General features: G+C 44.3%; 39 non-coding genes across 39 annotated transcripts in view; all 39 read right to left on the bottom strand.

The window, feature by feature from the left end:
• Positions 1-50: 50 nt before the first annotated feature.
• On the bottom strand, positions 51-122 carry trnaa-ugc (transfer RNA alanine (anticodon UGC)). Its single transcript has one exon. It is a non-coding gene; the product is annotated as a tRNA-Ala (tRNA).
• A 165-nt stretch (positions 123-287) lies between these two features.
• On the bottom strand, positions 288-359 carry trnat-cgu (transfer RNA threonine (anticodon CGU)). Its single transcript has one exon. It is a non-coding gene; the product is annotated as a tRNA-Thr (tRNA).
• Positions 360-1187: 828 nt separating this feature from the next.
• Positions 1188-1259, bottom strand: trnaa-cgc (transfer RNA alanine (anticodon CGC)). The gene has a single exon. It is a non-coding gene; the product is annotated as a tRNA-Ala (tRNA).
• A 1081-nt stretch (positions 1260-2340) lies between these two features.
• trnaa-cgc (transfer RNA alanine (anticodon CGC)) lies at positions 2341-2412 on the bottom strand. The gene has a single exon. It is a non-coding gene; the product is annotated as a tRNA-Ala (tRNA).
• Positions 2413-2594: 182 nt separating this feature from the next.
• On the bottom strand, positions 2595-2666 carry trnat-cgu (transfer RNA threonine (anticodon CGU)). Its single transcript has one exon. It is a non-coding gene; the product is annotated as a tRNA-Thr (tRNA).
• Positions 2667-3494: 828 nt separating this feature from the next.
• trnaa-ugc (transfer RNA alanine (anticodon UGC)) lies at positions 3495-3566 on the bottom strand. The gene has a single exon. It is a non-coding gene; the product is annotated as a tRNA-Ala (tRNA).
• Positions 3567-3748: 182 nt separating this feature from the next.
• Positions 3749-3820, bottom strand: trnat-cgu (transfer RNA threonine (anticodon CGU)). The gene has a single exon. It is a non-coding gene; the product is annotated as a tRNA-Thr (tRNA).
• An 827-nt stretch (positions 3821-4647) lies between these two features.
• Positions 4648-4719, bottom strand: trnaa-ugc (transfer RNA alanine (anticodon UGC)). The gene has a single exon. It is a non-coding gene; the product is annotated as a tRNA-Ala (tRNA).
• A 182-nt stretch (positions 4720-4901) lies between these two features.
• trnav-cac (transfer RNA valine (anticodon CAC)) lies at positions 4902-4973 on the bottom strand. The gene has a single exon. It is a non-coding gene; the product is annotated as a tRNA-Val (tRNA).
• Positions 4974-5300: 327 nt separating this feature from the next.
• On the bottom strand, positions 5301-5372 carry trnaa-ugc (transfer RNA alanine (anticodon UGC)). Its single transcript has one exon. It is a non-coding gene; the product is annotated as a tRNA-Ala (tRNA).
• A 1021-nt stretch (positions 5373-6393) lies between these two features.
• Positions 6394-6465, bottom strand: trnaa-ugc (transfer RNA alanine (anticodon UGC)). The gene has a single exon. It is a non-coding gene; the product is annotated as a tRNA-Ala (tRNA).
• Positions 6466-6630: 165 nt separating this feature from the next.
• Positions 6631-6702, bottom strand: trnat-cgu (transfer RNA threonine (anticodon CGU)). Its single transcript has one exon. It is a non-coding gene; the product is annotated as a tRNA-Thr (tRNA).
• Positions 6703-7530: 828 nt separating this feature from the next.
• Positions 7531-7602, bottom strand: trnaa-cgc (transfer RNA alanine (anticodon CGC)). Its single transcript has one exon. It is a non-coding gene; the product is annotated as a tRNA-Ala (tRNA).
• A 581-nt stretch (positions 7603-8183) lies between these two features.
• trnaa-ugc (transfer RNA alanine (anticodon UGC)) lies at positions 8184-8255 on the bottom strand. Its single transcript has one exon. It is a non-coding gene; the product is annotated as a tRNA-Ala (tRNA).
• A 429-nt stretch (positions 8256-8684) lies between these two features.
• trnaa-cgc (transfer RNA alanine (anticodon CGC)) lies at positions 8685-8756 on the bottom strand. Its single transcript has one exon. It is a non-coding gene; the product is annotated as a tRNA-Ala (tRNA).
• Positions 8757-9337: 581 nt separating this feature from the next.
• Positions 9338-9409, bottom strand: trnaa-ugc (transfer RNA alanine (anticodon UGC)). Its single transcript has one exon. It is a non-coding gene; the product is annotated as a tRNA-Ala (tRNA).
• Positions 9410-10074: 665 nt separating this feature from the next.
• On the bottom strand, positions 10075-10146 carry trnat-cgu (transfer RNA threonine (anticodon CGU)). The gene has a single exon. It is a non-coding gene; the product is annotated as a tRNA-Thr (tRNA).
• An 828-nt stretch (positions 10147-10974) lies between these two features.
• On the bottom strand, positions 10975-11046 carry trnaa-ugc (transfer RNA alanine (anticodon UGC)). The gene has a single exon. It is a non-coding gene; the product is annotated as a tRNA-Ala (tRNA).
• A 165-nt stretch (positions 11047-11211) lies between these two features.
• On the bottom strand, positions 11212-11283 carry trnat-cgu (transfer RNA threonine (anticodon CGU)). The gene has a single exon. It is a non-coding gene; the product is annotated as a tRNA-Thr (tRNA).
• Positions 11284-12110: 827 nt separating this feature from the next.
• On the bottom strand, positions 12111-12182 carry trnaa-ugc (transfer RNA alanine (anticodon UGC)). Its single transcript has one exon. It is a non-coding gene; the product is annotated as a tRNA-Ala (tRNA).
• A 182-nt stretch (positions 12183-12364) lies between these two features.
• Positions 12365-12436, bottom strand: trnav-cac (transfer RNA valine (anticodon CAC)). Its single transcript has one exon. It is a non-coding gene; the product is annotated as a tRNA-Val (tRNA).
• Positions 12437-13263: 827 nt separating this feature from the next.
• On the bottom strand, positions 13264-13335 carry trnaa-ugc (transfer RNA alanine (anticodon UGC)). The gene has a single exon. It is a non-coding gene; the product is annotated as a tRNA-Ala (tRNA).
• Positions 13336-13517: 182 nt separating this feature from the next.
• On the bottom strand, positions 13518-13589 carry trnat-cgu (transfer RNA threonine (anticodon CGU)). The gene has a single exon. It is a non-coding gene; the product is annotated as a tRNA-Thr (tRNA).
• Positions 13590-14416: 827 nt separating this feature from the next.
• Positions 14417-14488, bottom strand: trnaa-ugc (transfer RNA alanine (anticodon UGC)). The gene has a single exon. It is a non-coding gene; the product is annotated as a tRNA-Ala (tRNA).
• A 165-nt stretch (positions 14489-14653) lies between these two features.
• trnat-cgu (transfer RNA threonine (anticodon CGU)) lies at positions 14654-14725 on the bottom strand. The gene has a single exon. It is a non-coding gene; the product is annotated as a tRNA-Thr (tRNA).
• An 828-nt stretch (positions 14726-15553) lies between these two features.
• trnaa-cgc (transfer RNA alanine (anticodon CGC)) lies at positions 15554-15625 on the bottom strand. The gene has a single exon. It is a non-coding gene; the product is annotated as a tRNA-Ala (tRNA).
• A 581-nt stretch (positions 15626-16206) lies between these two features.
• On the bottom strand, positions 16207-16278 carry trnaa-ugc (transfer RNA alanine (anticodon UGC)). Its single transcript has one exon. It is a non-coding gene; the product is annotated as a tRNA-Ala (tRNA).
• Positions 16279-16707: 429 nt separating this feature from the next.
• trnaa-cgc (transfer RNA alanine (anticodon CGC)) lies at positions 16708-16779 on the bottom strand. Its single transcript has one exon. It is a non-coding gene; the product is annotated as a tRNA-Ala (tRNA).
• Positions 16780-17360: 581 nt separating this feature from the next.
• trnaa-ugc (transfer RNA alanine (anticodon UGC)) lies at positions 17361-17432 on the bottom strand. Its single transcript has one exon. It is a non-coding gene; the product is annotated as a tRNA-Ala (tRNA).
• Positions 17433-18097: 665 nt separating this feature from the next.
• On the bottom strand, positions 18098-18169 carry trnat-cgu (transfer RNA threonine (anticodon CGU)). The gene has a single exon. It is a non-coding gene; the product is annotated as a tRNA-Thr (tRNA).
• Positions 18170-18997: 828 nt separating this feature from the next.
• On the bottom strand, positions 18998-19069 carry trnaa-ugc (transfer RNA alanine (anticodon UGC)). Its single transcript has one exon. It is a non-coding gene; the product is annotated as a tRNA-Ala (tRNA).
• A 165-nt stretch (positions 19070-19234) lies between these two features.
• trnat-cgu (transfer RNA threonine (anticodon CGU)) lies at positions 19235-19306 on the bottom strand. Its single transcript has one exon. It is a non-coding gene; the product is annotated as a tRNA-Thr (tRNA).
• An 827-nt stretch (positions 19307-20133) lies between these two features.
• trnaa-ugc (transfer RNA alanine (anticodon UGC)) lies at positions 20134-20205 on the bottom strand. Its single transcript has one exon. It is a non-coding gene; the product is annotated as a tRNA-Ala (tRNA).
• A 182-nt stretch (positions 20206-20387) lies between these two features.
• trnav-cac (transfer RNA valine (anticodon CAC)) lies at positions 20388-20459 on the bottom strand. The gene has a single exon. It is a non-coding gene; the product is annotated as a tRNA-Val (tRNA).
• Positions 20460-21286: 827 nt separating this feature from the next.
• On the bottom strand, positions 21287-21358 carry trnaa-ugc (transfer RNA alanine (anticodon UGC)). Its single transcript has one exon. It is a non-coding gene; the product is annotated as a tRNA-Ala (tRNA).
• A 182-nt stretch (positions 21359-21540) lies between these two features.
• trnat-cgu (transfer RNA threonine (anticodon CGU)) lies at positions 21541-21612 on the bottom strand. Its single transcript has one exon. It is a non-coding gene; the product is annotated as a tRNA-Thr (tRNA).
• A 327-nt stretch (positions 21613-21939) lies between these two features.
• On the bottom strand, positions 21940-22011 carry trnaa-ugc (transfer RNA alanine (anticodon UGC)). Its single transcript has one exon. It is a non-coding gene; the product is annotated as a tRNA-Ala (tRNA).
• Positions 22012-22693: 682 nt separating this feature from the next.
• Positions 22694-22765, bottom strand: trnat-cgu (transfer RNA threonine (anticodon CGU)). Its single transcript has one exon. It is a non-coding gene; the product is annotated as a tRNA-Thr (tRNA).
• Positions 22766-23286: 521 nt separating this feature from the next.
• The window catches only part of trnat-ugu (transfer RNA threonine (anticodon UGU)), a 72-nt gene continuing 2 nt past the window's right edge, over positions 23287-23356 (bottom strand). The window contains exon 1 of the tRNA in view: positions 23287-23356. This exon is cut by the window's right edge and continues 2 nt beyond it. This is a non-coding gene — a tRNA (tRNA-Thr).

Genomic DNA, 23356 nt, shown 5'->3' with positions numbered 1-23356 from the left:
CACTTCAGCATGCTTCCAATAATGAGCTTCAGTCTAAAAGACAAATTCAGTGGAGATGCTGGGGATTGAACCCAGGACCTCTTACATGCAAAGCATGCGCTCTACCACTGAGCTACATCCCCAACTTGCTGTAGGTTGTTGACAACGTGCCCATGGGACAAGCCAAAGCTTTAAACTTACAGTGAGGGCGGAGTTAAAATCCTGCATAGTAAGCTGGAACATCATATATGATGGGGCATGCAAAAGCTACCAGCAAAGTGACATTGGGCAGAATCTTCCAAGAAAGAAGGCACGGACTGGGGTCGAACCCATGATCTTCGGTTTACGAGACCGACGCCTTACCACTTGGCCACCATGCCAGCTCATCAACTGTGCTAGTCCCATGACTCTATGCCTCAACCGGTCTCCTGACAATTCTTGGCTGACTCAATGAATAAAATTCTTGCTAAATGCTCAGTTTGAACTTTTAGCAAACGTTGGTGTGACCTCTGCTTCAGTACAAGAATGTGCATGTACTCCCATCCTGGGCACCTTGCAACACATGCGGCAGAATTTGTCTAGAACTAAATGTCTGGTTTGTGTTTCTCTGAAGTTGCAAAGAAATACTGTAATAGGTCAGACAATGAAGAAAAATTCCTGATCCTCGTAGTCTGAAGTTGCAAAAACCTGCCCAGCAGGTTATAACATGGAGGTGCAGGAGATTGAACCCTGGACCTCATACATGCAAAGCATGCGCTCTACCACTGAGCTACATCCCCTCTGCCAATATTCTGTTTGAGGAACCTAAGAGCATGAGAAAAAAATAAGACATTCAGCAAAGATGGGGAGGATTTGATTGACATGTAATAAAAGCTCCCATTAAGCTTCTTTTTGCTTGGAAAAGGCACGAACGGGGATCGAACCTGTGATCTTCGGTTTACAAGACCAACGCCTTGCCACTTGGCCATCACACCCACAGCCTTGCTTTTGAATTGGCGTGGAAGCACTGGACAAATGTACCTGTAAAAGCAACAGGAGTTAATTACCTGAGCATAACAGTAAACATTCTTCTGATACTGTCTCAGAACATGCAAATCAATCAAGTTCCTCCAGCTGAAAATGCCTTTTTAATGAACAGTTTTTGTTGTGGTTTTGATTCACTTCAGCATGCTTCCAATAATGAGCTTCAGTCTAAAAGACAAATTCAGTGGAGATGCTGGGGATTGAACCCAAGACCTCATACATGCGAAGCATGCGCTCTACCACTGAGCTACATCCCCAACTTGCTGTAGGTTGTTGACAATGTGCCCATGGGACAAGCCAAAGCTTTAAACTTACAGCGAGGGCAGAGTTAAAATCCTGCATAGTCAGCATTTTAACATAGTAAGCTGGAACATCACATATGATGGGGCATGCAAAAGCTACCAGCAAAGCGACATTGGGCAGAATCTTCCAAGAAAGAAAGCACAGACTGGGGTCGAACCCATGACCTTCTGTATACGAGACCAACGCCTTACCACTTGGCCAACATGCCAGCTCATAATCTGTCCTAGTCCCATGACTATATGCCTCATCCGGTCTCCTGACAATTCTTGACTGACTCAATGAATAAAATTCTTGCTAAATGCTCAGTTTGAACTTTTAGCAAACGTTGGTGTGACCTCTGCTTCAGTACAAGAATGTGCATGTACTCCCATCCTGGGCACCTTGCAACACATGCGGCATAATTTGTCTAGAACTAAATGTCTGGTTTGTGTTTCTCTGAAGTTGCAAAGAAAGAATGTAATAGGTCAGACAATGAAGAAAAATTCCTGATCCTCGTAGTCTGAAGTTGCAAAAACCTGCCCAGCAGGTTATAACAGGGAGATGCAGGAGATTGAACCCTGGACCTCATACATGCAAAGCATGCGCTCTACCACTGAGCTACATCCCCTTTGCCAAGCTTCTGTTTGAGGAACCCAAGAGCATGAGAAAAAATAAGACATTCAGCAAAGATGGGGAGGATTTGATTGACATGTAATAAAAGCTCCCATTAAGCTTCTTTTTGCTTGGAAAAGGCACAAACGGGGATCGAACCTGTGATCTTCGGTTTACAAGACCAACGCCTTGCCACTTGGCCATCACACCCACAGCCTTGGTTTTGAATTGGCGTGGAAGCACTGGACAAATGTACCTGTAAAAGCAACAGGAGTTAATTACCTGAGCATAACAGTAAACATTCTTCTGATACTGTCTCAGAACATGCAAATCAATCAAGTTCCTCCAGCTGAAAATGCCTTTTTAATGAACAGTTTTTGTTGTGGTTTTGATTCACTTCAGCATGCTTCCAATAATGAGCTTCAGTCTAAAAGACAAATTCAGTGGAGATGCTGGGGATTGAACCCAGGACCTCATACATGCGAAGCATGCGCTCCACCACTGAGCTACATCCCCAACTTGCTGTAGGTTGTTGACAATGTGCCCATGGGACAAGCCAAAGCTTTAAACTTACAACGAGGGCAGAGTTAAAATCCTGCATAGTCAGCATTTTAACATAGTAAGCTGGAACATCACATATGATGGGGCATGCAAAAGCTACCAGCAAAGTGACATTGGGCAGAATCTTCCAAGAAAGAAGGCACGGACGGGGGTCGAACCCATGATCTTCGGTTTACGAGACCGACGCCTTACCACTTGGCCACCATGCCAGCTCATCAACTGTGCTAGTCCCATGACTCTATGCCTCAACCGGTCTCCTGACAATTCTTGGCTGACTCAATGAATAAAATTCTTGCTAAATGCTCAGTTTGAACTTTTAGCAAACGTTGGTGTGACCTCTGCTTCAGTACAAGAATGTGCATGTACTCCCATCCTGGGCACCTTGCAACACATGCGGCAGAATTTGTCTAGAACTAAATGTCTGGTATGTGTTTCTCTGAAGTTGCAATGAAATACTGTAATAGGTCAGACATTGAAGAAAAATTCCTGATCCTCGTAGTCTGAAGTTGCAAAAACCTGCCCAGCAGGTTATAACATGGAGATGCAGGGGATTGAACCCTGGACCTCATACATGCAAAGCATGCTCTCTACCACTGAGCTACATCCCCTCTGCCTATCTTCTGTTTGAGGAACCTAAGAGCATGAGAAAAAATTAAGACATTCAGCAAAGATGGGGAGGATTTGATTGACATGTAATAAAAGCTCCCATTAAGCTTCTTTTTGCTTGGAAAAGGCACGAACGATGATCGAACCCGTGATCTTCGGTTTACAAGACCGACTCCTTGCCACTTGGCCATCGCACCCACAGCCTTGGTTTTGAATTGGCGTGGAAGCACTGGACAAATGTACCTGTAAAAGCAACAGGAGTTAATTACCTGAGCATAACAGTAAACATTCTTCTGATACTGTCTCAGAACATGCAAATCAAGCAAGTTCCTCCAGCTGCAAATGCCTTTTTAATGAACAGTTTTTGTTGTGGTTTTGATTCACTTCAGCATGCTTCCAATAATGAGCTTCAGTCTAAAAGACAAATTCAGTGGAGATGCTGGGGATTGAACCCAGGACCTCATACATGCAAAGCATGTGCTCTACCACTGAGCCACATCCCCAACTTGCTGTAGGTTGTTGACAATGTGCCCATGGGACAAGCCAAAGCTTTAAACTTACAGTGAGGGCAGAGTTAAAATCCTGCATAGTCAGCATTTTAACATAGTAAGCTGGAACATCACATATGATGGGGCATGCAAAAGCTACCAGCAAAGTGACATTGGGCAGAATCTTCCAAGAAAGAAGGCACGGACGGGGGTCGAACCCATGATCTTCGGTTTACGAGACCGACGCCTTACCACTTGGCCACCATGCCAGCTCATCAACTGTGCTAGTCCCATGACTCTATGCCTCAACCGGTCTCCTGACAATTCTTGGCTGACTCAATGAATAAAATTCTTGCTAAATGCTCAGTTTGAACTTTTAGCAAACGTTGGTGTGACCTCTGCTTCAGTACAAGAATGTGCATGTACTCCCATCCTGGGCACCTTGCAACACATGCGGCAGAATTTGTCTAGAACTAAATGTCTGGTATGTGTTTCTCTGAAGTTGCAAAGAAATACTGTAATAGGTCAGACAATGAAGAAAAATTCCTGATCCTCGTAGTCTGAAGTTGCAAAAACCTGCCCAGCAGGTTATAACATGGAGATGCAGGGGATTGAACCCTGGACCTCATACATGCAAAGCATGCTCTCTACCACTGAGCTACATCCCCTCTGCCTATCTTCTGTTTGAGGATCCTAAGAGCATGAGAAAAAATAAGACATATAGCAAAGATGGGGAGGATTTGATTGACATGTAATAAAAGCTCCCATTAAGCTTCTTTTTGCTTGGAAAAGGCACAAACGGTGATCGAACCCGTGATCTTCGGTTTACAAGACCGACTCCTTGCCACTTGGCCATCGCGCCCACAGCCTTGGTTTTGAATTGGCGTGGAAGCACTGGACAAATGTACCTGTAAAAGCAACAGGAGTTAATTACCTGAGCATAACAGTAAACATTCTTCTGATACTGTCTCAGAACATGCAAATCAAGCAAGTTCCTCCAGCTGCAAATGCCTTTTTAATGAACAGTTTTTGTTGTGGTTTTGATTCACTTCAGCATGCTTCCAATAATGAGCTTCAGTCTAAAAGACAAATTCAGTGGAGATGCTGGGGATTGAACCCAGGACCTCATACATGCAAAGCATGTGCTCTACCACTGAGCCACATCCCCAACTTGCTGTAGGTTGTTGACAATGTGCCCATGGGACAAGCCAAAGCTTTAAACTTACAGTGAGGGCAGAGTTAAAATCCTGCATAGTCAGCATTTTAACATAGTAAGCTGGAACATCATATATGATGGGGCATGCAAAAGCTACCAGCAAAGTGACATTGGGCAGAATCTTCCAAGAAAGAAGGCACGGACGGGGGTCAAACCCATGGTCTTCGGTTTGTGAAACCGACGCCTTACCACTTGGCCACCATGCCAGCTCATCAACTGTGCTAGTTCCATGACTCTATGCCTCAACCGGTCTCCTGACAATTCTTGGCTGACTCAATGAATAAAATTCTTGCTAAATGCTCAGTTTGAACTTTTAGCAAACGTTGGTGTGACCTCTGCTTCAGTACAAGAATGTGCATGTACTCCCATCCTGGGCACCTTGCAACACATGCGGCAGAATTTGTCTAGAACTAAATGTCTGGTTTGTGTTTCTCTGAAGTTGCAAAGAAAGAATGTAATAGGTCAGACAATGAAGAAAAATTCCTGATCCTCGTAGTCTAAAGTTGCAAAAACCTGCCCAGCAGGTTATAACATGGAGGTGCAGGGGATTGAACCCTGGACCTCATGCATGCAAAGCATGCGCTCTACCACTGAGCTACATCCCCTCTGCCAATCTTCTGTTTGAGGAACCTAAGAGCATGAGAAAAAATAAGACATTCAGCAAAGATGGGGAGGATTTGATTGACATGCAATAAAAGCTCCCATTAAGCTTCTTTTTGCTTGGAAAAGGCACGAACGGGGATCGAACCTGTGATTTTCTGTTTACGAGACCGACGCCTTACCACTTGGCCACCATGCCAGCTCATCAACTGTGCTAGTCCCATGACTCTATGCCTCAACCGGTCTCCTGACAATTCTTGGCTGACTCAATGAATAAAATTCTTGCTAAATGCTCAGTTTGAACTTTTAGCAAACGTTGGTGTGACCTCTGCTTCAGTACAAGAATGTGCATGTACTCCCATCCTGGGCACCTTGCAACACATGCGGCAGAATTTGTCTAGAACTAAATGTCTGGTTTGTGTTTCTCTGAAGTTGCAAAGAAATACTCTAATAGGTCAGACAATGAAGAAAAATTCCTGATCCTCGTAGTCTGAAGTTGCAAAAACCTGCCCAGCAGGTTATAACATGGAGATGCAGGGGATTGAACCCTAGACCTCATACATGCAAAGCATGCGCTCTACCACTGAGCTACATCCCCTTTGCCAATCTTCTGTTTGAGGAACCCAAGAGCATGAGAAAAAATAAGACATTCAGCAAAGATGGGGAGGATTTGATTGACATGTAATAAAAGCTCCCATTAAGCTTCTTTTTGCGTGGAAAAGGCACGAACGGGGACCGAACCTGTGACCTTTGGTTTACAAGACAGACGCCTTGCCACTTGGCCATCGCACCCACAGCTTTGGTTTTGAATTGGCGTGGAAGCACTGGACAAATGTACCTGTAAAAGCAACAGTAGTTAATTTCCTGAGCATAACAGTAAACATTCTTCTGATACTGTCTCAGAACATGCAAATCAAGCAAGTTCCTCCAGCTGCAAATGCCTTTTTAATGAACATTTTTTGTTGTGGTTTTGATTCACTTCAGCATGCTTCCAATAATGAGCTTCAGTCTAAAAGACAAAATCAGTGGAGACGCTGGGGATTGAACCCAGGACCTCTTACATGCAAAGCATGCGCTCTACCACTGAGCTACATCCCCAACTTGCTGTAGGTTGTTGACAACGTGCCCATGGGACAAGCCAAAGCTTTAAACTTACAGTGAGGGCGGAGTTAAAATCCTGCATAGTAAGCTGGAACATCATATATGATGGGGCATGCAAAAGCTACCAGCAAAGTGACATTGGGCAGAATCTTCCAAGAAAGAAGGCACGGACGGGGGTCGAACCCATGAACTTCGGTTTACGAGACCGACGCCTTACCACTTGGCCACCATGCCAGCTCATCAACTGTGCTAGTCCCATGACTCTATGCCTCAACCGGTCTCCTGACAATTCTTGGCTGACTCAATGAATAAAATTCTTGCTAAATGCTCAGTTTGAACTTTTAGCAAACGTTGGTGTGACCTCTGCTTCAGTACAAGAATGTGCATGTACTCCCATCCTGGGCACCTTGCAACACATGCGGCAGAATTTGTCTAGAACTAAATGTCTGGTTTGTGTTTCTCTGAAGTTGCAAAGAAATACTGTAATAGGTCAGACAATGAAGAAAAATTCCTGATCCTCGTAGTCTGAAGTTGCAAAAACCTGCCCAGCAGGTTATAACATGGAGGTGCAGGAGATTGAACCCTGGACCTCATACATGCAAAGCATGCGCTCTACCACTGAGCTACATCCCCTCTGCCAATATTCTGTTTGAGGAACCTAAGAGCATGAGAAAAAAATAAGACATTCAGCAAAGATGGGGAGGATTTGATTGACATGTAATAAAAGCTCCCATTAAGCTTCTTTTTGCTTGGAAAAGGCACGAACGGGGATCGAACCTGTGATCTTCGGTTTACAAGACCAACGCCTTGCCACTTGGCCATCACACCCACAGCCTTGCTTTTGAATTGGCGTGGAAGCACTGGACAAATGTACCTGTAAAAGCAACAGGAGTTAATTACCTGAGCATAACAGTAAACATTCTTCTGATACTGTCTCAGAACATGCAAATCAATCAAGTTCCTCCAGCTGAAAATGCCTTTTTAATGAACAGTTTTTGTTGTGGTTTTGATTCACTTCAGCATGCTTCCAATAATGAGCTTCAGTCTAAAAGACAAATTCAGTGGAGATGCTGGGGATTGAACCCAGGACCTCATACATGCGAAGCATGCGCTCTACCACTGAGCTACATCCCCAACTTGCTGTAGGTTGTTGACAATGTGCCCATGGGACAAGCCAAAGCTTTAAACTTACAGCGAGGGCAGAGTTAAAATCCTGCATAGTCAGCATTTTAACATAGTAAGCTGGAACATCACATATGATGGGGCATGCAAAAGCTACCAGCAAAGCGACATTGGGCAGAATCTTCCAAGAAAGAAGGCACAGACTGGGGTCGAACCCATGACCTTCTGTATACGAGACCAACGCCTTACCACTTGGCCAACATGCAAGCTCATGATCTGTCCTAGTCCCATGACTATATGCCTCATCCGGTCTCCTGACAATTCTTGACTGACTCAATGAATAAAATTCTTGCTAAATGCTCAGTTTGAACTTTTAGCAAACGTTGGTGTGACCTCTGCTTCAGTACAAGAATGTGCATGTACTCCCATCCTGGGCACCTTGCAACACATGCGGCATAATTTGTCTAGAACTAAATGTCTGGTTTGTGTTTCTCTGAAGTTGCAAAGAAATACTCTAATAGGTCAGACAATGAAGAAAAATTCCTGATCCTCGTAGTCTGAAGTTGCAAAAACCTGCCCAGCAGGTTATAACATGGAGATGCAGGGGATTGAACCCTGGACCTCATACATGCAAAGCATGCGCTCTACCACTGAGCTACATCCCCTTTGCCAAGCTTCTGTTTGAGGAACCCAAGAGCATGAGAAAAAATAAGACATTCAGCAAAGATGGGGAGGATTTGATTGACATGTAATAAAAGCTCCCATTAAGCTTCTTTTTGCTTGGAAAAAGGCACGAACGTGGATCGAACCTGTGATCTTCGGTTTACAAGACCAACGCCTTGCCACTTGGCCATCACACCCACAGCCTTGGTTTTGAATTGGCGTGGAAGCACTGGACAAATGTACCTGTAAAAGCAACAGGAGTTAATTACCTGAGCATAACAGTAAACATTCTTCTGATACTGTCTCAGAACATGCAAATCAATCAAGTTCCTCCAGCTGAAAATGCCTTTTTAATGAACAGTTTTTGTTGTGGTTTTGATTCACTTCAGCATGCTTCCAATAATGAGCTTCAGTCTAAAAGACAAATTCAGTGGAGATGCTGGGGATTGAACCCAGGACCTCATACATGCGAAGCATGCGCTCTACCACTGAGCTACATCCCCAACTTGCTGTAGGTTGTTGACAATGTGCCCATGGGACAAGCCAAAGCTTTAAACTTACAACGAGGGCAGAGTTAAAATCCTGCATAGTCAGCATTTTAACATAGTAAGCTGGAACATCACATATGATGGGGCATGCAAAAGCTACCAGCAAAGTGACATTGGGCAGAATCTTCCAAGAAAGAAGGCACGGACTGGGGTCGAATCCATGATTTTCTGTTTACGAGACCAACGCCTTACCACTTGGCCAACATGCCAGCTCATAAACTGTGCTAGTCCCATGACTCTATGCCTCAACCGGTCTCCTGACAATTCTTGGCTGACTCAATGAATAAAACTCTTGCTAAATGCTCAGTTTGAACTTTTAGCAAACGTTGGTGTGACCTCTGCTTCAGTACAAGAATGTGCATGTACTCCCATCCTGGGCACCTTGCAACACATGCGGCAGAATTTGTCTAGAACTAAATGTCTGGTTTGTGTTTCTCTGAAGTTGCAAAGAAATACTCTAATAGGTCAGACAATGAAGAAAAATTCCTGACCCTCGTAGTCTGAAGTTGCAAAAACCTGCCCAGCAGGTTATAACATGGAGATGCAGGGAATTGAACCCTGGACCTCATACATGCAAAGCATGCGCTCTACCACTGAGCTACATCCCCGTTGCCAATCTTCTGTTTGAGGAACCCAAGAGCATGAGAAAAAATAAGACATTCAGCAAAGATGGGGAGGATTTGATTGACATGTAATAAAAGCTCCCATTAAGCTTCTTTTTGCTTGGAAAAGGTACGAACGGGGATCAAACCTGTGATCTTCGGTTTATAAGACCGACGCCTTGCCACTTGGCCATCGCGCCCACATCCTTGGTTTTGAATTGGCGTGGAAGCACTGGACAAATGTACCTGTAAAAGCAACAGTAGTTAATTACCTGTGCATAACAGTAAACATTCTTCTGATACTGTCTCAGAACATGCAAATCAAGCAAGTTCCTCCAGCTGCAAATGCCTTTTTAATGAACATTTTTTGTTGTGGTTTTGATTCACTTCAGCATGCTTCCAATAATGAGCTTCAGTCTAAAAGACAAATGCAGTGGAGATGCTGGGGATTGAACCCAGGACCTCTTACATGCAAAGCATGCCCTCTACCACTGAGCTACATCCCCAACTTGCTGTAGGTTGTTGACAACGTGCCCATGGGACAAGCCAAAGCTTTAAACTTACAGGGAGGGCAGAGTTAAAATCCTGCATAGTAAGCTGGAACATCATATATGATGGGGCATGCAAAAGCTACCAGCAAAGTGACATTGGGCAGAATCTTCCAAGAAAGAAGGCACGGACGGGGGTCGAACCCATGATCTTCGGTTTACGAGACCGACGCCTTACCACTTGGCCACCATGCCAGCTCATCAACTGTGCTAGTCCCATGACTCTATGCCTCAACCGGTCTCCTGACAATTCTTGGCTGACTCAATGAATAAAATTCTTGCTAAATGCTCAGTTTGAACTTTTAGCAAACGTTGGTGTGACCTCTGCTTCAGTACAAGAATGTGCATGTACTCCCATCCTGGGCACCTTGCAACACATGCGGCAGAATTTGTCTAGAACTAAATGTCTGGTTTGTGTTTCTCTGAAGTTGCAAAGAAATACTGTAATAGGTCAGACAATGAAGAAAAATTCCTGATCCTCGTAGTCTGAAGTTGCAAAAACCTGCCCAGCAGGTTATAACATGGAGGTGCAGGAGATTGAACCCTGGACCTCATACATGCAAAGCATGCGCTCTACCACTGAGCTACATCCCCTCTGCCAATATTCTGTTTGAGGAACCTAAGAGCATGAGAAAAAAATAAGACATTCAGCAAAGATGGGGAGGATTTGATTGACATGTAATAAAAGCTCCCATTAAGCTTCTTTTTGCTTGGAAAAGGCACGAACGGGGATCGAACCTGTGATCTTCGGTTTACAAGACCAACGCCTTGCCACTTGGCCATCACACCCACAGCCTTGGTTTTGAATTGGCGTGGAAGCACTGGACAAATGTACCTGTAAAAGCAACAGGAGTTAATTACCTGAGCATAACAGTAAACATTCTTCTGATACTGTCTCAGAACATGCAAATCAATCAAGTTCCTCCAGCTGAAAATGCCTTTTTAATGAACAGTTTTTGTTGTGGTTTTGATTCACTTCAGCATGCTTCCAATAATGAGCTTCAGTCTAAAAGACAAATTCAGTGGAGATGCTGGGGATTGAACCCAGGACCTCTTACATGCAAAGCATGCGCTCTACCACTGAGCTACATCCCCAACTTGCTGTAGGTTGTTGACAACGTGCCCATGGGACAAGCCAAAGCTTTAAACTTACAGTGAGGGCAGAGTTAAAATCCTGCATAGTAAGCTGGAACATCATATATGATGGGGCATGCAAAAGCTACCAGCAAAGTGACATTGGGCAGAATCTTCCAAGAAAGAAGGCACGGACGGGGGTCGAACCCATGATCTTCGGTTTACGAGACCGACGCCTTACCACTTGGCCACCATGCCAGCTCATCAACTGTGCTAGTCCCATGACTCTATGCCTCAACCGGTCTCCTGACAATTCTTGGCTGACTCAATGAATAAAATTCTTGCTAAATGCTCAGTTTGAACTTTTAGCAAACGTTGGTGTGACCTCTGCTTCAGTACAAGAATGTGCATGTACTCCCATCCTGGGCACCTTGCAACACATGCGGCAGAATTTGTCTAGAACTAAATGTCTGGTATGTGTTTCTCTGAAGTTGCAAAGAAATACTGTAATAGGTCAGACATTGAAGAAAAATTCCTGATCCTCGTAGTCTGAAGTTGCAAAAACCTGCCCAGCAGGTTATAACATGGAGATGCAGGGGATTGAACCCTGGACCTCATACATGCAAAGCATGCTCTCTACCACTGAGCTACATCCCCTCTGCCTATCTTCTGTTTGAGGAACCTAAGAGCATGAGAAAAAATAAGACATTCAGCAAAGATGGGGAGGATTTGATTGACATGTAATAAAAGCTCCCATTAAGCTTCTTTTTGCTTGGAAAAGGCACGAACGGTGATCGAACCCGTGATCTTCGGTTTACAAGACCGACTCCTTGCCACTTGGCCATCGCACCCACAGCCTTGGTTTTGAATTGGCGTGGAAGCACTGGACAAATGTACCTGTAAAAGCAACAGGAGTTAATTACCTGAGCATAACAGTAAACATTCTTCTGATACTGTCTCAGAACATGCAAATCAAGCAAGTTCCTCCAGCTGCAAATGCCTTTTTAATGAACAGTTTTTGTTGTGGTTTTGATTCACTTCAGCATGCTTCCAATAATGAGCTTCAGTCTAAAAGACAAATTCAGTGGAGATGCTGGGGATTGAACCCAGGACCTCATACATGCAAAGCATGTGCTCTACCACTGAGCCACATCCCCAACTTGCTGTAGGTTGTTGACAATGTGCCCATGGGACAAGCCAAAGCTTTAAACTTACAGTGAGGGCAGAGTTAAAATCCTGCATAGTCAGCATTTTAACATAGTAAGCTGGAACATCATATATGATGGGGCATGCAAAAGCTACCAGCAAAGTGACATTGGGCAGAATCTTCCAAGAAAGAAGGCACGGACGGGGGTCAAACCCATGGTCTTCGGTTTGTGAAACCGACGCTTTACCACTTGGCCACCATGCCAGCTCATCAACTGTGCTAGTTCCATGACTCTATGCCTCAACCGGTCTCCTGACAATTCTTGGCTGACTCAATGAATAAAATTCTTGCTAAATGCTCAGTTTGAACTTTTAGCAAACGTTGGTGTGACCTCTGCTTCAGTACAAGAATGTGCATGTACTCCCATCCTGGGCACCTTGCAACACATGCGGCAGAATTTGTCTAGAACTAAATGTCTGGTTTGTGTTTCTCTGAAGTTGCAAAGAAAGAATGTAATAGGTCAGACAATGAAGAAAAATTCCTGATCCTCGTAGTCTGAAGTTGCAAAAACCTGCCCAGCAGGTTATAACATGGAGATGCAGGGGATTGAACCCTAGACCTTATACATGCAAAGCATGCGCTCTACCACTGAGCTACATCCCCTTTGCCAATCTTCTGTTTGAGGAACCCAAGAGCATGAGAAAAAATAAGACATTCAGCAAAGATGGGGAGGATTTGATTGACATGTAATAAAAGCTCCCATTAAGCTTCTTTTTGCGTGGAAAAGGCACGAACGGGGACCGAACCTGTGACCTTTGGTTTACAAGACAGACGCCTTGCCACTTGGCCATCGCACCCACAGCTTTGGTTTTGAATTGGCGTGGAAGCACTGGACAAATGTACCTGTAAAAGCAACAGTAGTTAATTTCCTGAGCATAACAGTAAACATTCTTCTGATACTGTCTCAGAACATGCAAATCAAGCAAGTTCCTCCAGCTGCAAATGCCTTTTTAATGAACATTTTTTGTTGTGGTTTTGATTCACTTCAGCATGCTTCCAATAATGAGCTTCAGTCTAAAAGTCAAATTCAGGGGAGATGCTGGGGATTGAACCCAGGACCTCATACATGCAAAGCATGCGCTCTACCACTGAGCCACATCCCCAACTTGCTGTGGTTTGTTGACAATGTGCCCATGGGACAAGCCAAAGCTTTAAACTTACAGTGAGGGCAGAGTTAAAATCCTGCATAGTCAGCATTTTAACATAGTAAGCTGGAAAATCATATATGATGGGGCATGCAAAAGCTACCAGCAAAGTGACATTGGGCAGAATCTTCCAAGAAAGAAGGCACGGACGGGGGTCGAACCCATGATCTTCAGTTTACGAGACCTACGCCTTACCACTTGGCCACCATGCCAGCTCATTAACTGTGCTAGTCCCATGACTCTATGCCTCAACCGGTCTCCTGACAATTCTTGGCTGACTCAATGAATAAAATTCTTGCTAAATGCTCAGTTTGAACTTTTAGCAAACGTTGGTGTGACCTCTGCTTCAGTACAAGAATGTGCATGTACTCCCATCCTGGGCACCTTGCAACACATGCGGCAGAATTTGTCTAGAACTAAATGTCTGGTTTGTGTTTCTCTGAAGTTGCAAAGAAATACTCTAATAGGTCAGACAATGAAGAAAAATTCCTGATCCTCGTAGTCTGAAGTTGCAAAAACCTGCCCAGCAGGTTATAACATGGAGATGCAGGGGATTGAACCCTAGACCTCATACATGCAAAGCATGCGCTCTACCACTGAGCTACATCCCCTTTGCCAATCTTCTGTTTGAGGAACCCAAGAGCATGAGAAAAAATAAGACATTCAGCAAAGATGGGGAGGATTTGATTGACATGTAATAAAAGCTCCCATTAAGCTTCTTTTTGCGTGGAAAAGGCACGAACGGGGACCGAACCTGTGACCTTTGGTTTACAAGACAGACGCCTTGCCACTTGGCCATCGCACCCACAGCTTTGGTTTTGAATTGGCGTGGAAGCACTGGACAAATGTACCTGTAAAAGCAACAGTAGTTAATTTCCTGAGCATAACAGTAAACATTCTTCTGATACTGTCTCAGAACATGCAAATCAAGCAAGTTCCTCCAGCTGCAAATGCCTTTTTAATGAACATTTTTTGTTGTGGTTTTGATTCACTTCAGCATGCTTCCAATAATGAGCTTCAGTCTAAAAGACAAAATCAGTGGAGACGCTGGGGATTGAACCCAGGACCTCTTACATGCAAAGCATGCGCTCTACCACTGAGCTACATCCCCAACTTGCTGTAGGTTGTTGACAACGTGCCCATGGGACAAGCCAAAGCTTTAAACTTACAGTGAGGGCGGAGTTAAAATCCTGCATAGTAAGCTGGAACATCATATATGATGGGGCATGCAAAAGCTACCAGCAAAGTGACATTGGGCAGAATCTTCCAAGAAAGAAGGCACGGACGGGGGTCGAACCCATGATCTTCGGTTTACGAGACCGACGCCTTACCACTTGGCCACCATGCCAGCTCATCAACTGTGCTAGTCCCATGACTCTATGCCTCAACCGGTCTCCTGACAATTCTTGGCTGACTCAATGAATAAAATTCTTGCTAAATGCTCAGTTTGAACTTTTAGCAAACGTTGGTGTGACCTCTGCTTCAGTACAAGAATGTGCATGTACTCCCATCCTGGGCACCTTGCAACACATGCGGCAGAATTTGTCTAGAACTAAATGTCTGGTTTGTGTTTCTCTGAAGTTGCAAAGAAATACTGTAATAGGTCAGACAATGAAGAAAAATTCCTGATCCTCGTAGTCTGAAGTTGCAAAAACCTGCCCAGCAGGTTATAACATGGAGGTGCAGGAGATTGAACCCTGGACCTCATACATGCAAAGCATGCGCTCTACCACTGAGCTACATCCCCTCTGCCAATATTCTGTTTGAGGAACCTAAGAGCATGAGAAAAAAATAAGACATTCAGCAAAGATGGGGAGGATTTGATTGACATGTAATAAAAGCTCCCATTAAGCTTCTTTTTGCTTGGAAAAGGCACGAACGGGGATCGAACCTGTGATCTTCGGTTTACAAGACCAACGCCTTGCCACTTGGCCATCACACCCACAGCCTTGCTTTTGAATTGGCGTGGAAGCACTGGACAAATGTACCTGTAAAAGCAACAGGAGTTAATTACCTGAGCATAACAGTAAACATTCTTCTGATACTGTCTCAGAACATGCAAATCAATCAAGTTCCTCCAGCTGAAAATGCCTTTTTAATGAACAGTTTTTGTTGTGGTTTTGATTCACTTCAGCATGCTTCCAATAATGAGCTTCAGTCTAAAAGACAAATTCAGTGGAGATGCTGGGGATTGAACCCAGGACCTCATACATGCGAAGCATGCGCTCTACCACTGAGCTACATCCCCAACTTGCTGTAGGTTGTTGACAATGTGCCCATGGGACAAGCCAAAGCTTTAAACTTACAGCGAGGGCAGAGTTAAAATCCTGCATAGTCAGCATTTTAACATAGTAAGCTGGAACATCACATATGATGGGGCATGCAAAAGCTACCAGCAAAGCGACATTGGGCAGAATCTTCCAAGAAAGAAGGCACAGACTGGGGTCGAACCCATGACCTTCTGTATACGAGACCAACGCCTTACCACTTGGCCAACATGCCAGCTCATGATCTGTCCTAGTCCCATGACTATATGCCTCATCCGGTCTCCTGACAATTCTTGACTGACTCAATGAATAAAATTCTTGCTAAATGCTCAGTTTGAACTTTTAGCAAACGTTGGTGTGACCTCTGCTTCAGTACAAGAATGTGCATGTACTCCCATCCTGGGCACCTTGCAACACATGCGGCATAATTTGTCTAGAACTAAATGTCTGGTTTGTGTTTCTCTGAAGTTGCAAAGAAATACTCTAATAGGTCAGACAATGAAGAAAAATTCCTGATCCTCGTAGTCTGAAGTTGCAAAAACCTGCCCAGCAGGTTATAACATGGAGATGCAGGGGATTGAACCCTGGACCTCATACATGCAAAGCATGCGCTCTACCACTGAGCTACATCCCCTTTGCCAAGCTTCTGTTTGAGGAACCCAAGAGCATGAGAAAAAATAAGACATTCAGCAAAGATGGGGAGGATTTGATTGACATGTAATAAAAGCTCCCATTAAGCTTCTTTTTGCTTGGAAAAAGGCACGAACGTGGATCGAACCTGTGATCTTCGGTTTACAAGACCAACGCCTTGCCACTTGGCCATCACACCCACAGCCTTGGTTTTGAATTGGCGTGGAAGCACTGGACAAATGTACCTGTAAAAGCAACAGGAGTTAATTACCTGAGCATAACAGTAAACATTCTTCTGATACTGTCTCAGAACATGCAAATCAATCAAGTTCCTCCAGCTGAAAATGCCTTTTTAATGAACAGTTTTTGTTGTGGTTTTGATTCACTTCAGCATGCTTCCAATAATGAGCTTCAGTCTAAAAGACAAATTCAGTGGAGATGCTGGGGATTGAACCCAGGACCTCATACATGCGAAGCATGCGCTCTACCACTGAGCTACATCCCCAACTTGCTGTAGGTTGTTGACAATGTGCCCATGGGACAAGCCAAAGCTTTAAACTTACAACGAGGGCAGAGTTAAAATCCTGCATAGTCAGCATTTTAACATAGTAAGCTGGAACATCACATATGATGGGGCATGCAAAAGCTACCAGCAAAGTGACATTGGGCAGAATCTTCCAAGAAAGAAGGCACGGACTGGGGTCGAATCCATGATTTTCTGTTTACGAGACCAACGCCTTACCACTTGGCCAACATGCCAGCTCATAAACTGTGCTAGTCCCATGACTCTATGCCTCAACCGGTCTCCTGACAATTCTTGGCTGACTCAATGAATAAAACTCTTGCTAAATGCTCAGTTTGAACTTTTAGCAAACGTTGGTGTGACCTCTGCTTCAGTACAAGAATGTGCATGTACTCCCATCCTGGGCACCTTGCAACACATGCGGCAGAATTTGTCTAGAACTAAATGTCTGGTTTGTGTTTCTCTGAAGTTGCAAAGAAATACTCTAATAGGTCAGACAATGAAGAAAAATTCCTGACCCTCGTAGTCTGAAGTTGCAAAAACCTGCCCAGCAGGTTATAACATGGAGATGCAGGGAATTGAACCCTGGACCTCATACATGCAAAGCATGCGCTCTACCACTGAGCTACATCCCCGTTGCCAATCTTCTGTTTGAGGAACCCAAGAGCATGAGAAAAAATAAGACATTCAGCAAAGATGGGGAGGATTTGATTGACATGTAATAAAAGCTCCCATTAAGCTTCTTTTTGCTTGGAAAAGGTACGAACGGGGATCAAACCTGTGATCTTCGGTTTATAAGACCGACGCCTTGCCACTTGGCCATCGCGCCCACATCCTTGGTTTTGAATTGGCGTGGAAGCACTGGACAAATGTACCTGTAAAAGCAACAGTAGTTAATTACCTGTGCATAACAGTAAACATTCTTCTGATACTGTCTCAGAACATGCAAATCAAGCAAGTTCCTCCAGCTGCAAATGCCTTTTTAATGAACATTTTTTGTTGTGGTTTTGATTCACTTCAGCATGCTTCCAATAATGAGCTTCAGTCTAAAAGACAAATGCAGTGGAGATGCTGGGGATTGAACCCAGGACCTCTTACATGCAAAGCATGCCCTCTACCACTGAGCTACATCCCCAACTTGCTGTAGGTTGTTGACAACGTGCCCATGGGACAAGCCAAAGCTTTAAACTTACAGTGAGGGCAGAGTTAAAATCCTGCATAGTAAGCTGGAACATCATATATGATGGGGCATGCAAAAGCTACCAGCAAAGTGACATTGGGCAGAATCTTCCAAGAAAGAAGGCACGGACGGGGGTCGAACCCATGATCTTCGGTTTACGAGACCGACGCCTTACCACTTGGCCACCATGCCAGCTCATCAACTGTGCTAGTCCCATGACTCTATGCCTCAACCGGTCTCCTGACAATTCTTGGCTGACTCAATGAATAAAATTCTTGCTAAATGCTCAGTTTGAACTTTTAGCAAACGTTGGTGTGACCTCTGCTTCAGTACAAGAATGTGCATGTACTCCCATCCTGGGCACCTTGCAACACATGCGGCAGAATTTGTCTAGAACTAAATGTCTGGTTTGTGTTTCTCTGAAGTTGCAAAGAAATACTGTAATAGGTCAGACAATGAAGAAAAATTCCTGATCCTCGTAGTCTGAAGTTGCAAAAACCTGCCCAGCAGGTTATAACATGGAGGTGCAGGAGATTGAACCCTGGACCTCATACATGCAAAGCATGCGCTCTACCACTGAGCTACATCCCCTCTGCCAATATTCTGTTTGAGGAACCTAAGAGCATGAGAAAAAAATAAGACATTCAGCAAAGATGGGGAGGATTTGATTGACATGTAATAAAAGCTCCCATTAAGCTTCTTTTTGCTTGGAAAAGGCACGAACGGGGATCGAACCTGTGATCTTCGGTTTACAAGACCAACGCCTTGCCACTTGGCCATCACACCCACAGCCTTGGTTTTGAATTGGCGTGGAAGCACTGGACAAATGTACCTGTAAAAGCAACAGGAGTTAATTACCTGAGCATAACAGTAAACATTCTTCTGATACTGTCTCAGAACATGCAAATCAATCAAGTTCCTCCAGCTGAAAATGCCTTTTTAATGAACAGTTTTTGTTGTGGTTTTGATTCACTTCAGCATGCTTCCAATAATGAGCTTCAGTCTAAAAGACAAATTCAGTGGAGATGCTGGGGATTGAACCCAGGACCTCTTACATGCAAAGCATGCGCTCTACCACTGAGCTACATCCCCAACTTGCTGTAGGTTGTTGACAACGTGCCCATGGGACAAGCCAAAGCTTTAAACTTACAGTGAGGGCAGAGTTAAAATCCTGCATAGTAAGCTGGAACATCATATATGATGGGGCATGCAAAAGCTACCAGCAAAGTGACATTGGGCAGAATCTTCCAAGAAAGAAGGCACGGACGGGGGTCGAACCCATGATCTTCGGTTTACGAGACCGACGCCTTACCACTTGGCCACCATGCCAGCTCATCAACTGTGCTAGTCCCATGACTCTATGCCTCAACCGGTCTCCTGACAATTCTTGGCTGACTCAATGAATAAAATTCTTGCTAAATGCTCAGTTTGAACTTTTAGCAAACGTTGGTGTGACCTCTGCTTCAGTACAAGAATGTGCATGTACTCCCATCCTGGGCACCTTGCAACACATGCGGCAGAATTTGTCTAGAACTAAATGTCTGGTATGTGTTTCTCTGAAGTTGCAAAGAAATACTGTAATAGGTCAGACATTGAAGAAAAATTCCTGATCCTCGTAGTCTGAAGTTGCAAAAACCTGCCCAGCAGGTTATAACATGGAGATGCAGGGGATTGAACCCTGGACCTCATACATGCAAAGCATGCTCTCTACCACTGAGCTACATCCCCTCTGCCTATCTTCTGTTTGAGGAACCTAAGAGCATGAGAAAAAATAAGACATTCAGCAAAGATGGGGAGGATTTGATTGACATGTAATAAAAGCTCCCATTAAGCTTCTTTTTGCTTGGAAAAGGCACGAACGGTGATCGAACCCGTGATCTTCGGTTTACAAGACCGACTCCTTGCCACTTGGCCATCGCACCCACAGCCTTGGTTTTGAATTGGCGTGGAAGCACTGGACAAATGTACCTGTAAAAGCAACAGGAGTTAATTACCTGAGCATAACAGTAAACATTCTTCTGATACTGTCTCAGAACATGCAAATCAAGCAAGTTCCTCCAGCTGCAAATGCCTTTTTAATGAACAGTTTTTGTTGTGGTTTTGATTCACTTCAGCATGCTTCCAATAATGAGCTTCAGTCTAAAAGACAAATTCAGTGGAGATGCTGGGGATTGAACCCAGGACCTCATACATGCAAAGCATGTGCTCTACCACTGAGCCACATCCCCAACTTGCTGTAGGTTGTTGACAATGTGCCCATGGGACAAGCCAAAGCTTTAAACTTACAGTGAGGGCAGAGTTAAAATCCTGCATAGTCAGCATTTTAACATAGTAAGCTGGAACATCATATATGATGGGGCATGCAAAAGCTACCAGCAAAGTGACATTGGGCAGAATCTTCCAAGAAAGAAGGCACGGACGGGGGTCAAACCCATGGTCTTCGGTTTGTGAAACCGACGCTTTACCACTTGGCCACCATGCCAGCTCATCAACTGTGCTAGTTCCATGACTCTATGCCTCAACCGGTCTCCTGACAATTCTTGGCTGACTCAATGAATAAAATTCTTGCTAAATGCTCAGTTTGAACTTTTAGCAAACGTTGGTGTGACCTCTGCTTCAGTACAAGAATGTGCATGTACTCCCATCCTGGGCACCTTGCAACACATGCGGCAGAATTTGTCTAGAACTAAATGTCTGGTTTGTGTTTCTCTGAAGTTGCAAAGAAAGAATGTAATAGGTCAGACAATGAAGAAAAATTCCTGATCCTCGTAGTCTGAAGTTGCAAAAACCTGCCCAGCAGGTTATAACATGGAGATGCAGGGGATTGAACCCTAGACCTTATACATGCAAAGCATGCGCTCTACCACTGAGCTACATCCCCTTTGCCAATCTTCTGTTTGAGGAACCCAAGAGCATGAGAAAAAATAAGACATTCAGCAAAGATGGGGAGGATTTGATTGACATGTAATAAAAGCTCCCATTAAGCTTCTTTTTGCGTGGAAAAGGCACGAACGGGGACCGAACCTGTGACCTTTGGTTTACAAGACAGACGCCTTGCCACTTGGCCATCGCACCCACAGCTTTGGTTTTGAATTGGCGTGGAAGCACTGGACAAATGTACCTGTAAAAGCAACAGTAGTTAATTTCCTGAGCATAACAGTAAACATTCTTCTGATACTGTCTCAGAACATGCAAATCAAGCAAGTTCCTCCAGCTGCAAATGCCTTTTTAATGAACATTTTTTGTTGTGGTTTTGATTCACTTCAGCATGCTTCCAATAATGAGCTTCAGTCTAAAAGTCAAATTCAGGGGAGATGCTGGGGATTGAACCCAGGACCTCATACATGCAAAGCATGCGCTCTACCACTGAGCCACATCCCCAACTTGCTGTGGTTTGTTGACAATGTGCCCATGGGACAAGCCAAAGCTTTAAACTTACAGTGAGGGCAGAGTTAAAATCCTGCATAGTCAGCATTTTAACATAGTAAGCTGGAAAATCATATATGATGGGGCATGCAAAAGCTACCAGCAAAGTGACATTGGGCAGAATCTTCCAAGAAAGAAGGCACGGACGGGGGTCGAACCCATGATCTTCAGTTTACGAGACCTACGCCTTACCACTTGGCCACCATGCCAGCTCATTAACTGTGCTAGTCCCATGACTCTATGCCTCAACCGGTCTCCTGACAATTCTTGGCTGACTCAATGAATAAAATTCTTGCTAAATGCTCAGTTTGAACTTTTAGCAAACGTTGGTGTGACCTCTGCTTCAGTACAAGAATGTGCATGTACTCCCATCCTGGGCACCTTGCAACACATGCGGCAGAATTTGTCTAGAACTAAATGTCTGGTTTGTGTTTCTCTGAAGTTGCAAAGAAATACTCTAATAGGTCAGACAATGAAGAAAAATTCCTGATCCTCGTAGTCTGAAGTTGCAAAAACCTGCCCAGCACGTTATAACATGGAGATGCAGGGGATTGAACCCTGGACCTCATACATGCAAAGCATGCGCTCTACCACTGAGCTACATCCCCTTTGCCAATCTTCTGTTTGAGGAACCCAAGAGCATGAGAAAAAATAAGACATTCAGCAAAGATGGGGAGGATTTGATTGACATGTAATAAAAGCTCCCATTAAGCTTCTTTTTGCTTGGAAAAGGCACGAACGGGGATCGAACCTGTGACCTTTGGTTTACAAGACAGACGCCTTGCCACTTGGCCATCGCGCCCACAGCCTCGGTTTTGAATTGGCGTGGAAGCACTGGACAAATGTACCTGTAAAAGCAACAGGAGTTAATTACCTGAGCATAACAGTAAACATTCTTCTGATACTGTCTCAGAACATGCAAATCAAGCAAGTTCCTCCAGGTGCAAATGCCTTTTTAATGAACATTTTTTGTTGTGGTTTTGATTCACTTCAGCATGCTTCGAATAATGAGCTTCAGTCTAAAAGACAAAATCAGTGGAGATGCTGGGGATTGAACCCAGGACCTCATACATGCAAAGCATGCGCTCTACCACTTAGCTACATCCCCAACTTGCTGTAGGTTGTTGACAATGTGCCCATGGGACAAGCCAAAGCTTTAAACTTACAGTGAGGGCAGAGTTAAAATCCTGCATAGTCAGCATTTTAACATAGTAAGCTGGAACATCACATATGATGGGGCATGCAAAAGCTACCAGCAAAGTGACATTGGGCAGAATCTTCCAAGAAAGAAGGCACGGACGGGGGTCGAACCCATGATCTTCGGTTTACGAGACCGACGCCTTACCACTTGGCCACCATGCCAGGTCATCAACTGTGCTAGTCCCATGACTCTATGCCTCAACCGGTCTCCTGACAATTCTTGGCTGACTCAATGAATAAAATTCTTGTTAAATGCTCAGTTTGAACTTTTAGCAAACGTTGGTGTGACCTCTGCTTCAGTACAAGAATGTGCATGTACTCCCATCCTGGGCACCTTGCAACACATGCGGCAGAATTTTTCTAGAACTAAATGTCTGGTATGTGTTTCTCTGAAGTTGCAAAGAAATACTGTAATAGGTCAGACAATGAAGAAAAATTCCTGATCCTCGTAGTCTGAAGTTGCAAAAACCTGCCCAGCAGGTTATAACATGGAGATGCAGGGGATTGAACCCTGGACCTCATACATGCAAAGCATGCTCTCTACCATTGAGCTACATCCCCTCTGCCTATCTTCTGTTTGAGGATCCTAAGAGCATGAGAAAAAATAAGACATTCAGCAAAGATGGGGAGGATTTGATTGACATGTAATAAAAGCTCCCATTAAGCTTCTTTTTGCTTGGAAAAGGCACGAACGGTGATCGAACCCGTGATCTTCGGTTTACAAGACCGACTCCTTGCCACTTGGCCATCGCG

This window comes from Salminus brasiliensis, chromosome 6, assembly GCF_030463535.1.
Source record: "Salminus brasiliensis chromosome 6, fSalBra1.hap2, whole genome shotgun sequence".
Taxonomy (NCBI): Eukaryota; Metazoa; Chordata; class Actinopteri; order Characiformes; family Bryconidae; genus Salminus; species Salminus brasiliensis.
Note: the sequence above shows the minus strand (reverse complement) of the source record. Positions and strands in the feature narration are given on the sequence as shown.